The 15,599-nt window shown below is 37.6% G+C and overlaps 1 protein-coding gene across 5 annotated transcripts in view; it reads right to left on the bottom strand.

Annotated features, from left to right (window-relative positions):
• Window positions 1-15,599, bottom strand: part of MEIS1 (Meis homeobox 1) — a 141,206-nt gene that overhangs the window by 6,060 nt on the left and 119,547 nt on the right. The window lies entirely within an intron of this gene.

Genomic DNA, 15,599 nt, shown 5'->3' on the forward strand with positions numbered 1-15,599 from the left:
TGTAGGTCACTTCAGTGTCTTAATAAGATTTTTTAAAATAATTTTTGTAGTCCCTAAAAAAGTGGCTAGCCACTGAAAATTTTAACAAGTGGTAGTACAAACTCTCCAAAGCCATGCTCATGATATTTCTAACTCTTAAGATCTGTTTGTACCTCGTAATACTAAGAATTACATATCAAATACAGAAAATGAACAGGACATATTAGATTCTGAAATAGTGAGTTGCTTTTAGTTCTCAACTCAGATTTGAATATGTGGGACATGAGCAGCAAATAAAAAACACAATGAAAAGTTTAGTACTGCACTGTTAATAATTAAAGGACCCACAGTCCAATATGAATTCTAGTTGGTAAGTCTGCCCACTTCAGGAAGGGAAATAGTTCCTAAAAAACAAACCATTAAACAGACAGGGATAGGTTTTTTAAAATAAAAATGCATACTTCATGACATTTTAAGATTCTCAACATCTATATCCTTATATTCTTTCATTATCTGAGAAGTAATTAAAATAACTAATGAAACTGGAATCTAACTAAAAGGACACTGGTTGATGCTAACTCTTATCGGCAACATATATTATATCAGTTCTTGTATATGAAGTCCCCTAACTGCTAATAAAAATATTTAAAACACAGATCTACAACAAATTGTGTTGCCAATCAGGTTATCATTATCTTGTATAAACCATGAAAATTGGAATCATGTGAGCAGGTTAGATTAATTCTCCATTCTCATTATAAGCACAGGTGTAGCACAAACACCATGTGAAATAACCAATTAAAGTGAAAAGAAAAATCTGCTTTTTCATTAGCTGCCTTCACTGCATGACCAATTAGAAAATTATTTAATATTAATATTCTGCATAGACCCAAAGTAATTTTCATAGTAACTAACATAGGTAAGAGAGCAAAAATGGCTCTTTATCTATGGTACTATTCAAAATCTGCATTCTCTTGGAGGGAACTCTGATGACTTTTTTTTTAAGCCCTTTTAAAAACATAATATATTATGGATATTTATCTAAAAATAGGAAGAGTCTTTTTTAACAGATGAGAAGCCAAGGCTCCGAGAAATTACGTGGCTTATTTGAGGTCACATGTTACCCAGGAGATGTTAATAATTTGCTGAATGACACAGAGCTGGCAAATGGTAGCAAGCATCCCCCCCCCCACAATGTTCTGACCACAGCATGGCCACTACTGTGCCACCCATCTAGAATATTCCAGACTAAATAGGTATCTAAACATGAGCTGGTTCTGAGCCAATCACCACTGGCAACAACCCAACTGTTGAGTCCAAGAATAAGCATGACTGAACATTTTGTAGATTTGGGGATTTTGATGACTGTACTACTTGTGTGTAAAGACAAAGAAAAGGCTACACATAAGAAGACTCAGTAACTTGAGTTATCTATATTCCAAAGCTTGCCTCCTTCACACTCATACATTCACATTTCCAAAGACCAGTTCATGATAACCATCTCAGGTTTGACTCCATGATTGTTAAATCCGTGGGATTGAAAAAATTACACATCAGGTTTGAAAAGGGCTTTAACCATCACCTAGCTTGGTCACTGACATGAATCCCCTCTCTGATATCCCCACCAGGTAGATGGGTAACCTCTTCTGGACTGTTGGGGTTTTTTTTTAATTTATTTTATTCAAGTATAGTTGATTTACAATGTTGTGCTAATTTCTGCTATAGAGCAAAGTGATTCAGTTATACACATATATACAGTCTTTTTCATATTCTTTTCCATTATGGTTTATCACAGGATATTGAATATGGTTCCCTGTGCTATACACTAGGACCTTGTTGTTTATCCATTCTCTCTATATAGTTTGTATCTGCTAATACCAAACTCCCACTCCAACTCTCTGCCACCTCCCCACCCCCTTGGCCACCACAGTCTGTTCTCTGTGTGCTGCACTCCTTCTCATACAGCCCTGGCCACCTCAGCAAACAGCCCACTCCATCTACGGACAAGGTAACCCTTAGAAGGCTCTGCCTTACCTGACCTAAAATCCTTTCACCAGGACAACTCCTTCGGGTTAAACAATTCTAATCTCACTTCCTCAGGATAGCTTTTCAAACATTTAAACTATAGCCACCATTCCACATAGGCTTCTCCCTTCTTCGCCCTAGGATAAACATCTGTGATTCTTTTTTTTTTTTTTTTTTTTGCGGTACGCGGGCCTCTCACTGCTGTGGCCTCTCCCGTTGCGGAGCACAGGCTCCGGACGCGCAGGCTCAGCGGTCATGGCTCATGGGCCCAGCCGCTCCACAGCATGTGGAATCCTCCGGGACCGGGGCCCAAACCTGTGTTCTGTGCATCGGCAGGCAGACTCTCAACCACTGCGCCACCAGGGAAGCCCAACATCTGTGATTCTTAATGAGTTCTTTCTCGAATGTGAGCTCTAGGATTTTTGAGTCCACACATCCCTTGGGCCACTCTCTGCTCAAAATGCCAAGTCTGGCTGTGTACCTCTGCAGGTCTTCAGTGGACAATACTAAATGCAGTTACTCCAGGCCTGCTCTGGTCCCCGTGGAGAGAGCAAACACCTCACCAGAGCTTCTCAGTTAAGGGCCCACAGGTACGAGGTGCTATTTGCTTCTCTTTGGGTGGCAATGACCATTTGTTGTTATTGACAACACAGATGTAGGCCACCTATTGGATGTAGATGTAAAAGTGGGAATCCTTTCATTAAATAAAAATTTGAAAACCTTGAAAACCTAAGAACACCTATCACTTTATCCTAACTGCTTGACCACATTAGTAGGTATACTTGGAAGTTCTTGCTTTTGCAAACTTTAATTAAAAACAATATTTGTTTCAATATGATGGACATTATCAGTACATGTGGGACATAGTAAACTCTCAGAATGTTACTGAATTATGATTCCTATACTTATATGAAACATATATTATTATCTAGGGTCATAGTGGACATCTTTATCTGAAAATAACTGAGTAAATAGCAAAATATTTTATTTTTAAAAACAACATCACCTTTTCAATCCTAAAACCATCCTAACATTTGATTCTCTTTCATGTATTTTAAGATTTTCTTTGACCATCTTATATGTATGCTCTTTGGAATCAGCTATATACAGCAAGACCATGTATTTAGATGGCTTGGGGTGAATTCAGATACGAAAACATTTTCCTTCTGGGCAAAGTAATAAAATGACATTCTTGCTCCTCCCACTATAAGTCAAACAGAGGTCAGTTCCCCCAACCCTGTATCTGTTTAAATAAACTGGTCCAGCTGTTTGTTTCTAAAATGCCCTTTGACCTTGTGTCTCATCCTCCCCACTTCTGTGATAGAATGCTTTACTTTCCATTGTAGAAGATTCTAAATTATCAAGAATCTTCTAAACACTGAACCAAAAAAGACCTTTGATTTGTATGTAAACTTACATGAACATATTCCCTTCTTATAACACTGTCATTTCAAGAAGCATCAGTAAAATAGTTATTTTAAACTCATATGTATGAATACATAAATATATATTAGAGCTTGAACATAAGAAGAAACAGTGTTTTTTAAGAGAAATAAAAAAGAGAATGACAAAATTCCAATTTCAAAGTACAATAAAAAATACATTCTCCAATATCCATAAAATAGTTTAAGATGAAATATACCCATGAAATACACACAACCTTTGGAATTTTCCATATTGATAAGGTCTTTTTAAAAAGCCTGTGCGTTTAAAAATGTAAGAGAAAACTTTTACAATTTTACAATTGATGTCCAAACATTATAGCCCTTAAAACTCAGATGTATAATGTCAGGAATACGTGACAAAAGGACAGTTTTTCTTACTCATTAAATAGTTTCACACCTTGGTTTAATAGAATGTAGCTCAAATTTGCCATAGACTGGGCATTTTAAAAGGTAATCCTTTTAGTTAAGTATCCTTTAAGGTTGAGAAATATACTGTTTGCATTTCCATATTTCATTCCAAACATCAAGGTATATGTTTTTAAAAATCCCATTTTGCTTTGAAAACACAATCTTCTTTTGTGAAGTACTTTTTAAGAACTGGACACCCTGTAGGTGGTAGAAAACTGAATTAGAGAAAGAATTCTTAAATTCCCTTTACTCATAGAATCATGGATTAGAATTTCTTCCTGTGACCAAACTGTCTCCTTTCTCAAAACAAAAAGTTTTACAAAGGAAAGGAAGATAATGGATGGGCTTTAGAGCTTTATTCCATGTCAAAATAAACAGAGATGTATTTCTTTTTACCTACTTATTTGTTTAGGACCCAAGTCCCTTAATAAAGGGGGAGTGGGAGGTTGAAAGGGGAGCAAAACCTTCAAATATCTGAGACATGGGATCATCTAAAAACTGAATTTTATCATTTGCATTTTTAAAATAGGAATCAGACAAGGAGAATGGGAGATGAATCTTGAGTTGTGCTAAAAACAAATACAGGAAGTTTTGCTCTATTCTTTCTTGTCTTTGCCCCTAGATGTTTATTTATTATTAGACTTTTTTTTTTTTTTCCCATTCTGCTAATTCCACCTATCTCCTTTTATTCTCAGTCTTTGGATACCTGAATAGTTTTCTGAGCAAGATCTGGTAGAACAGCTTTCTAAAGTTGACCTTTGTCCTTTAGTTTATCCTCCACTCCCTGCCCTGGTTCCTTCCCACGAAACTGGATTGTTAAATTTAGTTTTCTCTTTGTGAGAACCAGGAGGGGTGGCCAGATCATAGTGGGCACCCATTAGAACCAAGCACCAGGTATATCTGCCCAGTTCCACAGGCAACTTTCCCACATGGCTTTGCCCTTGGTCTTCCTTGTATGGTTCTCCATAATACTGACAAAAGGAAGGAAAAACTACTTGCTCACTTTCAGAGATGGAATTTTCATCTTTACTTAATTCTACTTCTCAGTGTTTACCACCTTACTTATTCACTGATGATTAAGGGGAGCCCATATTTTGTTACTTTAACGTGCCACAGCCAACTCATGGAACGGCATCAAATCAAATAAAAATAAAATTCTGACAAAATGCTGTTGTTGCTAAACAATGACATGACTCTCAGTCATTCCCATAGTGCTTCTTGCCAACTAGGCATAAGTGACTAGCCAGCAGGATGGTAGGTACCCATTTAAGTATGTAGAAATGCCATTTTATAATACGTACCCCTCCTTTGCCCAAGAAGCTAAAATTATTAGCTATTAAGAAAAGATTTCATTAAATAACAGGATATGGTAGTAAAAATGCTTTATAAACCTATACTATCCATTAAAGAAAGCATTAATTATAGTCATCATGATTACTATTTAGGTATACTTAAGAATACTTACATATAGACTTTAATAATAATAAAAATTAATACCATGCATTCTTAAGTATCAATAATAGTACTGCTGATTTCTGTATGCACTATTCTTTATTCAGTTAAACATGAACACCATGCAACTATAATATTTAATTGCTATATAATTCATTTTATTTATATTCATTGCTATAAATATTTTTATAGAATTAAGCCTTGTGAAATATCTTCGAATATAAAATTTCACATTGGAAAGTAGTTGCTGGATTCCAGAGTTTTGTTCTTTCTTTTTCCATGAATCTTCTTGATGTAGCACTTCTTTCAGCTTTATCACAGTCACTTAAAGAAGATTATATATCCGACTATTTTTTTTAAGTCAGCATTTTCTAATAACTTTAAGGCCTGTTTTATAAACAAACGTTTCAGGGAATGAGTTCTAGCTGTCTCCCACATAACACTCTGTTCTTTTAAACAAGAAACTGACTTCAAAATCTTTTGTTGGAATTCTCTATTTTAGATTTACATTTACTTATTGGATTTAATGATCTATAACTGGCAGGCTTCAGGGTCCAAGCCTTCTTCTACACTCCCTTTCTTTGTGAAGTTAAATTTCATGAAACATGATTTTAAGACGCTCAAGAAAGTTGATTCAATCTCAAGTCAAACCTAATGAAATCATGTTTTTGGCGCTGTCTTCTAGTTTCTCAACCTCCTCCAGGATCTGACAGTTTCAGGACTGCAATATATCATCTGTGTGTCTGAGGGCGGGGGAGGTGACTGAACAGGAGGGGAGAAGAGAGGATGTGTTTTGCTCTCCATCCACTCTAGAAACATAATATTGGAATTTTGCTCAAATCACAAGAAGCCCATCAATCAGAGGTCTGAGAAGGTTCCCGTTCTCTAGAAGTGATAGGTATATTTGGCAAACTACTCTAGAAAAAAACTGAAGCTAAGACAGTTGAGGAAGTTAATAATATATAAAATTTCTTCCAAGCAACTAGTGAAAAAAGTCACTAATTAGCTGAAAAATATAATGCAAAGTAAAAACAAAACCCAAGTTTCATTTTGGACTTTATATGTTGAAATTACTTGCAAACACTTCATCACTTGGTTATATATTACAGAAACTTTTCCTTGAAAGCAAATTGGAAAATGACTTTTTTTTACTCTAAAAAAAATAGAAGCTCAGCTTGCTAAATCCTTTAATCTGAACTGAATTCAAAGCAAGGGTGGCTCCCTTAGTGCAGTCTCTAATTCTTTTGCTACCTTCTAGATTACTAAAGTCTTAGGCTCTAAACTCAGTAGAATGAATTGTAGGGATGTATCACTAGACCTAGCATAAGAAATACCCAATAGTTATACATATCTTAAGTATCCATATAAAGCATAGGTAACTAAATGGCATTTATAAAATATGTACTTAAATGAGCCTATTTGTCAAATTTGATTTTGTATAACCTTATAAATATTTTTTTAAATATGATTTACTTAAAGTATATGAAATTAAAGTGATTATTAGCACAATGATTAAGCAATAGGATAATCTAGGATAATGTAGCAAAACCTCCTTTACTAATGGAAAGCTAAAATGGGAATAATAATATCTTCAAAGAATAAATGTGTCTCTGATTTAGCTGAACCATTTTTCATATAAATTCTAATTTTCCCATATTCACAAAATTCAATAAAATTGCATCTAACTAAACATCCCTTAAACATTACAGAATAAGTATACAGTTATTTAAAACAAATCTTAATGTTCTGCCAATTTCCATTGTAAATAGGATGACCAGATAACTTATCATCTACACTGGGACAATTTTGAGAGTAAAAAGAACATTATTAATAATTATGCTGGGCAACAGGCATAAACCATGAATGTCCCATGCAATTGGGGTGTATGGGCTACCCTACTGATCAAACATGCACCTATTTTCCCAAATAGAATTTCCCCTGAATGATTGGAATTGACCAGCCCAGCATGCATACCGTGTTAGGTGACCAGCCTAGCATGCATACCGTGTTCTAGAATCTCAGCACCATCTTGGAGTAGCTCTCAGCTCTTTCCTTTCTCTAGAATCTCTCCTTTATTTGCCTCAAGCCTTCACTAACTAGAAACTTCCAGGCCTGGAGCCTCTACTCGTGCCAAGGGAAGATATCTCAAAATTTAGCTCGATTTTTTCTTTTCACCTGGTCATAGATTAGGTTTGAGCTGAATGGAGGCCTGTGTCTATTCCTCAGAATGTTCACTGTAACTTCTGTTTCAATTAGCAAAGTTTGAAACCTAAGCTCTATGTAATGTATATCAATATGTAACCTGTAGGCCCTTATATACAAATGGAACCACTTAAACTAAAAGGCAAAATCTCTCTATTGATGTATATGACAAAAGCTTTCAAATGAGGACAATAAAACCAACCAAAATGACCTCCTCTTGGAACTTGCCAAATCTTTGAAAAATGCTTATGGTCATCGAAGTCACACTGGGGAAAGTTTGGAGAATGTACATTTCACTTCTGAGTTGCCAGCCTTTTCTTTGAACACCATTGCTCATAATTATCACAGTGAAAACACGGGCCACAGGCAGGAAGAGTGAGAGCACTGTCTGATGGGAAGAGTATGAGAACTGAGTAGGAAAACTGCCACTTACTGGCTCTGAGATGAGAGCAGTATTTAAGTACTGGAATTGTGATGATCAAGTGAGTGAATATTTATGGAAAGTAATTTGTAAACTGTAAAACCTAAGACAGAGGTTTGCTGGGGATAGTGTTGTTATGATTCTCAAAAATACCTAATGGTACAAAAACTTATATCCAAATTCTTATGGCAGCAAAAGATGGAAACAACCCAAATGTCCATCAACAAACGAACTAATAAAGAAAATGTGCTATATCCATACAATGGAACATTATGCAGCCATCAAGAGGAATGAAGTTTGACACATGCTACAACGTGAATGAAACTTGAAAACATAATGCTAAGTGAAGGAAACAAGTCACAAAAGACCACAGATTTTGTGATCACATTTATGTGAAATGTCCAGAATAGACAAATCTATAGAGACAGAAAATAGATTTGTGGTAGAGTTGGGGATGGAAGTATGGGGAGGATGCAGGGTTTCTTTTTGAGGTGGTGAAAATGTTCTCAAATTGACTGTGGGGATGGTTGCCCATATCTGTGAATATACTTAAAACCACTGAATTGTACAATTTAATGAGTGAATTGCGTGGTATGTGAATTATATCTCAGTAAAGCTGTTAAAAATAAATACATAATGGTGGAATGCACGAGACACTGGACCAGGCCCTCCTTGCCTCTAATTAGGGGTGTAATATTGTAAGGCCCCGAGTCTCATCTGTTAAAGGATGCACACAATCTATCCAGGACTTGGACTCTGTCATTCTATAGCATTGTTTCTAAAATTTTAATCCATTTTCCTTTTGATAAACTTCAACATCTCCTATCCCTTTGTTACTTGCTATTTCAAAAGAAATAGCATGACAAAAATCAAAAGTTAATTCCCAAGATGCTTTTTATACTACATTCGCTCAGAATGATTCTGATCTGCCTTTTCTGGCCACTCTCTCCAGTCCCCACTTGGCCCTGAGGATGGGAATCCCTGCCATAACCCATTGCACTGTCCTTTCTGTAAACAGTCCTGCCAGGTAACTAGCCATGGGGGCTGAGACCTGACATCTTTGGACACATACAATTCTTTCCATTGGCTTTTCAACATCTCCTACACCCTACCCTTTCCAAGTACATATGAACTCTGACCCAAACTAGGGATCAAATAAAGTCAACCGTAGCAGATGTTCTAGTGATACAGGCCAACGAAACCCTTCAACTAGACAACAACCCTCAAAACTACCAGTTTACATTCAAATCAGCATCCTAAAGTAGAACATACTGGAAACTGAAAAGATATATATTTTTAATCATGGTGCATTTAATTCCAACCCTCTGCAATATACTATTCTTTTTTTTTTCATAAATTTATTTATTTTTGGCTGCATTGGGTCTTCATTGCTGCATGTGGGCTTTCTCTAGTTGCAGTGAGCAGGGGCTACTCTTCGTTGCGGTGCGCGGGCTTCTTACTGCAGTGGCTTCTCTTGTTGAGGAGCGCGGGCCCTAGCTGTGCAGACTTCAGTAGTTGTGGCACATGGGCTCAGTATTGTGGCTCGTGGGCTCTAGAGCGCAGGCTCAGTAGTTGTGGCACGTGGGCTTAGTTGCTCCGTGGCAGCTGGGATCTTCCCGGACCAGGGCTCAAACCCATGTCTCCTGCACTGGCAGGCGGATTCTTAACCACTGCGCCACCAGGGAAGCCCCTGTATACTATTCTTGAAAAATAGTGACCAAATCAAAAGTAAGCCAGATGTTTCCGTGACAGGAAATACGTTTTTGACCTAAGTTACATTTAGAATCTAAGACCAATAATTCCCACAGGCCTGAAAGAGTTAATGTATTTGCAAAAGGAAGTACTTTTTCCCTTCTTCAGTGATGGGATCTAATCTTGTGGCCCTTTAACCACATTGGTTAAGAGGGTAAAAGGAAAAAGGAGCTCTCAAGGGTGGGAAGAGATTAAGGTTTTTTGTTTATTTGTTATTGTTCAGGTGTCAAGAGCCTGATAGAGTTCATTATTTCCCATATTAATGGGTCAGGCTTAAAGGCCTCATAAGAATGGACATAAAATAAGGAGGAAAATATAAAAGGCTATGAGGGCATGTATCGGGACAGCCCTGTGTTTACCAAAGTTACAAACATCCATGTTGTTGGCGTGTTTTTTTTGTTTGTTTTTTGCTCTTTCATTTTATTTTATTTTTTTAAACATCTTTATTGGAGTATAATTGCTTTACAATGGTGTGTTAGTTTCTGCTGTATAACAAAGTGAATCAGCTATACATACACATATATCCCCATATCTCCTCCCTCTTGCGTCTCCCTCCCAGCCTCCCTATCCCACCCCTCTAGGTGGTCACAAAGCACCAAGTTGATCTCCCTGTGCTAAGCGGCTGCTTCCCACTAGCTACCTATTTTACATTTGGTAGTGTATATATGTCCATGTGTTGGCGTGTTTTTGTTATTTTTTTAAAATGCTCTCTTTCCCCTTAAAAATTAACAAAAGAAACACAACAAAACCCCGATAATCTACACAAAGTTCCAGGCATTCACACAATGGAGCCACGCAGATCCAAGACATTTGCCCTCAGAAACACTCCCTCCCCACGCACCCCTGGCTCCTCTCCATTTTTGAGAAACTTGTCTTATTCAACAAGGAGGCAACATTTGCCCCATTTTTTACTATTTCAGGCTGCCTCTTTAATCACTCAGAAATGCTGTTTGTTTTAAGTAGGTGCAGCCTGAAGCCAGAGGGTGATGTAAGTGCGAGGGGAGAGGGGGGTCTCTGTGGGCACAGCTCCGTGCCCCAGTGCTCAATGGTTAATCACCCAACACCAGCCCGAGCAACTGTTGACACAAAATAGGTGGAGATCAGGTCTGTGCAAGCAGAAAATACCAGAAAGGCAAACTATATGTAAACACACTTAAGACAGATTTGACAAGAATAGACCTCAACCTGACTTGCTAGGAAACTCCTCAAGCCGAAAACGTCAATGTTCCTCTCCACTGAGGCTGTTTCCCCTGACAAAGTTTCCTTTGAGAAGAAAAAGAGTAACATTTTCAAAACTAAAATGAGTTTATAGAAGTCAACGGAGACATGTGTCCCCCTGATGTACATAGTGTGTTTCGAATGTGCTCCTACATGAAGAAGTTATGTAATATAATACAGTTCTTGCAGGTACCCCTGGAGCAGAGACAAACGAGAGAGAGAGAGAGAGAGAGAGAGAGAGAGAGAGAGAGAGAGAGAGAGAGAGAGAGAGGAGAGAGAAGGAGGGAGGGAGAGGGAGGGAGAGAGGAAAAAACCAGCATGTGCAAACAACCACAATTCAAAAAGTTATTTCTCCTGACCTATAAAACTCATGCAAAGAAGCAAATGGATAATGCTGAAACAGTCTTTTTATCTTATCTGACACCTGACAACCCATTACTTATAGATTGTTAATGCACCAACTAAAAAGTTTGTCATGTACAAAATTATTAGAGAAAAAGACTGAACGCCTGAGGAAAAAACAAATTTTGCTGTACAATAACTTCAGAAATTCCAAGCCTATTATCCGTCATGCCCTTCACAGACTCAGAGCGCACCGCTAAAAACAACCGATTTATCTTTATTATGTATCCGAAAGTGACAGCACACGTTTTTCATGTCTTGCGATAATGTTTAATTCCATCTAGTTTTTATTTTACAGGGCTTTCATTTGCTTATTTAAGATGAAGAAAAGTAACAACTTTGTAATGACTTGTCCGGTTTGTCTCTTTATCAAAGACCCTGTTGTGTGAGTGTGTTTTTTTTTCCCCCGCTTCTAATGTAAAATGGGGATCAAAATCAGCTTCAGAACATTCACCTTGCTTCAGTTCACGTTTTTACACCGTCTAGAATATCAGGGCTGGAAGAGGCTTATTACACTGCCACCAATTCCTCAGCCCCCCCCCTTCCATTTAAGGCAGAGGAAACTGTTGCCCATGGAGACAAAGTGAGTTGATCTAGGACACACATCAACTTGGTGAGGAGTGGGGAAGACAGATGACATGTTTGGACTCCAAACATTCTTTCCCCTGCGTATTCCCTCCCCTCACTTGCCCTGTGTAAATTGTGTGTTGTTGTGAGGCTTACAGGGGAATCTGTTCCTCAGCCACCTGTGGGATGCTGGGGCTTTCCCCCTTGACTGGGGTGCCTCTCAGCCCCTCACTTCCCACACTCTCCTCAAGGGAGTCAGCTCCTGTTCTGCAGGCCGGGGGACACCCGGGGAGTTCTTTCCGTTTCTCTGATCGGACACTCATGCCAAGACGCTGAAAACAACAAATCTGCTTAATTAGGACTTGCACCAAGTCCTGCTGACCTCCACACCATGTTCAAAGTCAAGCACCAAGCCACTGGTTTTACTGCCTTGAAAGGGATATTCAGGAACACTGGGTTCATGATGGAATCAGTCTCCCAAGTCACTCATCTCTGCGCCTCGCTGGAACCCCAACCTGGTCCTGAAAGTATCTTCAGGTTGTAACAACTCTCAGCTTCAGACCTCACATTCTTGTCCTGGAAAGCTCAGAGACTGTCTTTGAATGTTGGCTGGAGGAGAAACAGCAGTTACACAAAACAGTATCTGGACTTTCTAATCCATCTTCCTACAACCCACCCCTTCCTGTTTCTCTTCTCACCTAGACTCAGGGTCCCCTGGTGGAAGGGGCAGGGTTTTTCCATCTGGCACAGTGGTCCAACACCTACCCTTTCGTGAGGAGTTATTCCATCTTTCCCAGTATTCACTATGTGATTGAACACAGTGGGGGAAAAACCTCTGAGTAAACTTAGCGAGTAAAACTTACAACAAAGTGTATTTCACAGACTGCAGAGTCATTTTCAAAGAGGATTGTTTGCTGGAAATATTTTTAAAATCTGCAGACAAAAGCAGCGTCTCCTTTGAATTCCTAAAACTCTCTGACATGACAATACCTGAAGGTTTCAAAATTCACAGCTCTTTTCCCTGCAAGCTATTTGCTCAGCTTTCCTAAATAATACACTGCGTGTCTGGTACCTTGCCAGCTCTGTCTCAGGCAATATGCAAGCTAAACATTTTTTGACTGATTTCAATATTTTCTCATGAGCAACTAGACAGTATTTTATCTAGTGAATATTACTGACTGCTCTAATCTAAGCCTAGAGTAAGGGCCTGTAAAGGTAATATTATTAGAGTTGACACTCAAGGTAAAAAGCATAGCAATTAACTGTGGCCTAGAGAAAAACAACCCATTCTGAAAGGTGCTGGAGAGCTGTTCTATTTATATTTCTCCTTCTCTTCCTTCTTCTTTAAAAAATACTGCACCTGTTACTCCATTGATCAGTTAGGAAGTCTACCTTAAATGTAGGTTACACTTAAATTCTCAAGGGAAGAAGTTAAACCACCTGCTTAATAAAATTACCTCTTGTGTGTGAAGTGGTTCCATCCCTAGGTGATTCCTAGGCAAGGAAAATCACTATACACCCTGCACTTTCATTTTGTAGTTGAATAGGAAACAAATGACCCAGGACTCCTCGCTTGGTGCACTGCTTTTTCTTTTTACATCTGTTTTCCTTGCTTTTGTGTCATGCCTCTGTTTAGTTTTATTGACAAAACAATCTGTGCCTAATGTTTAAACAACATCTGTAAAATGTATTATTAAATTATGTTGGAAGAAAAAGCAGAGCAATTCTATGAAACCGCATGACCCCCTATTGATTTTTAGATCTCAGAAGTTGAAAGGATAATTTGTGAATGTTTTAACATTTACATCTACACAGGTACCTATATTTATAGAATCTTTGATTACTTATAAAAGTATTTGCTACATTACTACCATAACTCAGAAAGAAACTTGACCTTTTATAGTTGAATCTGTTTATTATAACAAGGGTGATCTTTTTTTTTTTTTTTTAATAAGTTTACATTTTTACCTGCCAGGGGCAGAAATCTCCAAGGATGACATACTTTTTCCCCCCACTGGTAATAAATGGGAAGTGATGGCTGAATGCTTTGCAGTTTTGAAGGCAATAAATGAAGAAACTAGGAAAATCTGGTATATGTACTAAATCTGAGAACTTTAAGAGCTATGACCGTTCTGCAAAGTGTCACCGCGGAGGTTCGGATGCTCCCTGGAATTTTATGCACCCTATTGATGGGGAGTGACTTTTCTGTCTACATACATACTGTATTTCACATAAACTATGTATTTTGCACCTAAGACCCACTGCCTTCTCAGAGAAGGTAAAGAAGTAATCATGGAACATTAGGCCTTAATGGGAAAGTGTGTGGATGAGAAGGGGTAGACAAAGAAACTAACATTTATTCAATACACCCTAGGCTAGAACTCTGCTGAGGCAGGATGTATCTGAGGCATCCAGCAAGAAAGATACAATGGGGGCACAAGTTTTCATCACATGGAATTCCCAAGTCTGCAACATGGCTGTGAAAACGTATAAGGGAGTTTTATTTGACCATTCTACACTCATATTTTCAATATAAAAGAATAAACTTGGTGTATTCAGGAGAGAAAAGAACCCAGTATTGACTTTGTGTGTGTGTGAGTGCACTCTTTCTTCAAAGTTCTACCTACATATTAAAAGACCCACCTAACCATCTAACCTTAAAATTTAATAAGTTTCCACTTAAATGACATTCAACATATTAGTAATATTTTTGCACTGATATAACAGAAGTATTTATCACAACCACAACAACAATGAAAAAACAAAAAGACAAAAGCACCAAATGCTATTATTTATCACTTTTGGCTCAAATCATAATTGGGAGTGAGGGAGGAAAGGAAGAAGAATACATACATTTATGGCACATATTGTATTTCAAAAATTATTATACTTAAAAGTCTACCATGGCATGCTAGACTGAAATATTTAGGCAATTAGTTATGGAGGTTGATTTTTAAAAACATGCAGTTACCTCAAATACTTGGATAATTTAAGTAAAATTTTTTTACCCAAATTATTTGCCTAATTGCCTCAATTCTCAAAAACTGTGTTGGCATAGACTTGTCCTACGATGTCTCATCTAATAAATGTCACATTCCATCCCAGAACCCAATCCCTACAAGTACTTAAACCAACCATTTTAAGAATACTCCTCTGTTTTTATTGACAAGTAGACCAAATATGAGTTAGAGCAGTTATTTCTTTTAATCCAAGTTTTCTCTTAATTAATCAAATCTGTCTTGTTGTTTTACATTTAAATTCTCCCTGTGATCCCCTTTCCCCGCCAAATCCCATCTGCTTTGTCCTTAGTCAGCCAAGGCAAATAGTATATATTACTTATGTCAATTAAAGATGCATAAAATTAGTTCAGCGATGGAATGAAAGAATGTTACAACGCACCAAACTTTTCTCATCTCATTTTTCTGTCAAAACCTAACTCCCAGCTGCATCAGCCAGGGTTTCTTTGACAAGCTAACGACTGACAAGAGTTTATATTTTTCACTTTCATATTGTGTATTTCAATACATTATACTACTGCCAGTAATTATGAGTGATCTACACCCAACCCACCCTTCAGCATTTATTAAATCTCTTCAACAGTGACTCAGTTCATACAAAATGTACATGTGTGTTAACAAGTCTTTAAACATCCAAAAAGGAAGAAACACATTTTAAATGTTGTGTCTAAATGAAGTGAAGGGGAAATGCTAAAATACTCATGAAGTGTT

This window comes from Kogia breviceps, chromosome 11, assembly GCF_026419965.1.
Source record: "Kogia breviceps isolate mKogBre1 chromosome 11, mKogBre1 haplotype 1, whole genome shotgun sequence".
NCBI lineage: Eukaryota > Metazoa > Chordata > Mammalia > Artiodactyla > Physeteridae > Kogia > Kogia breviceps.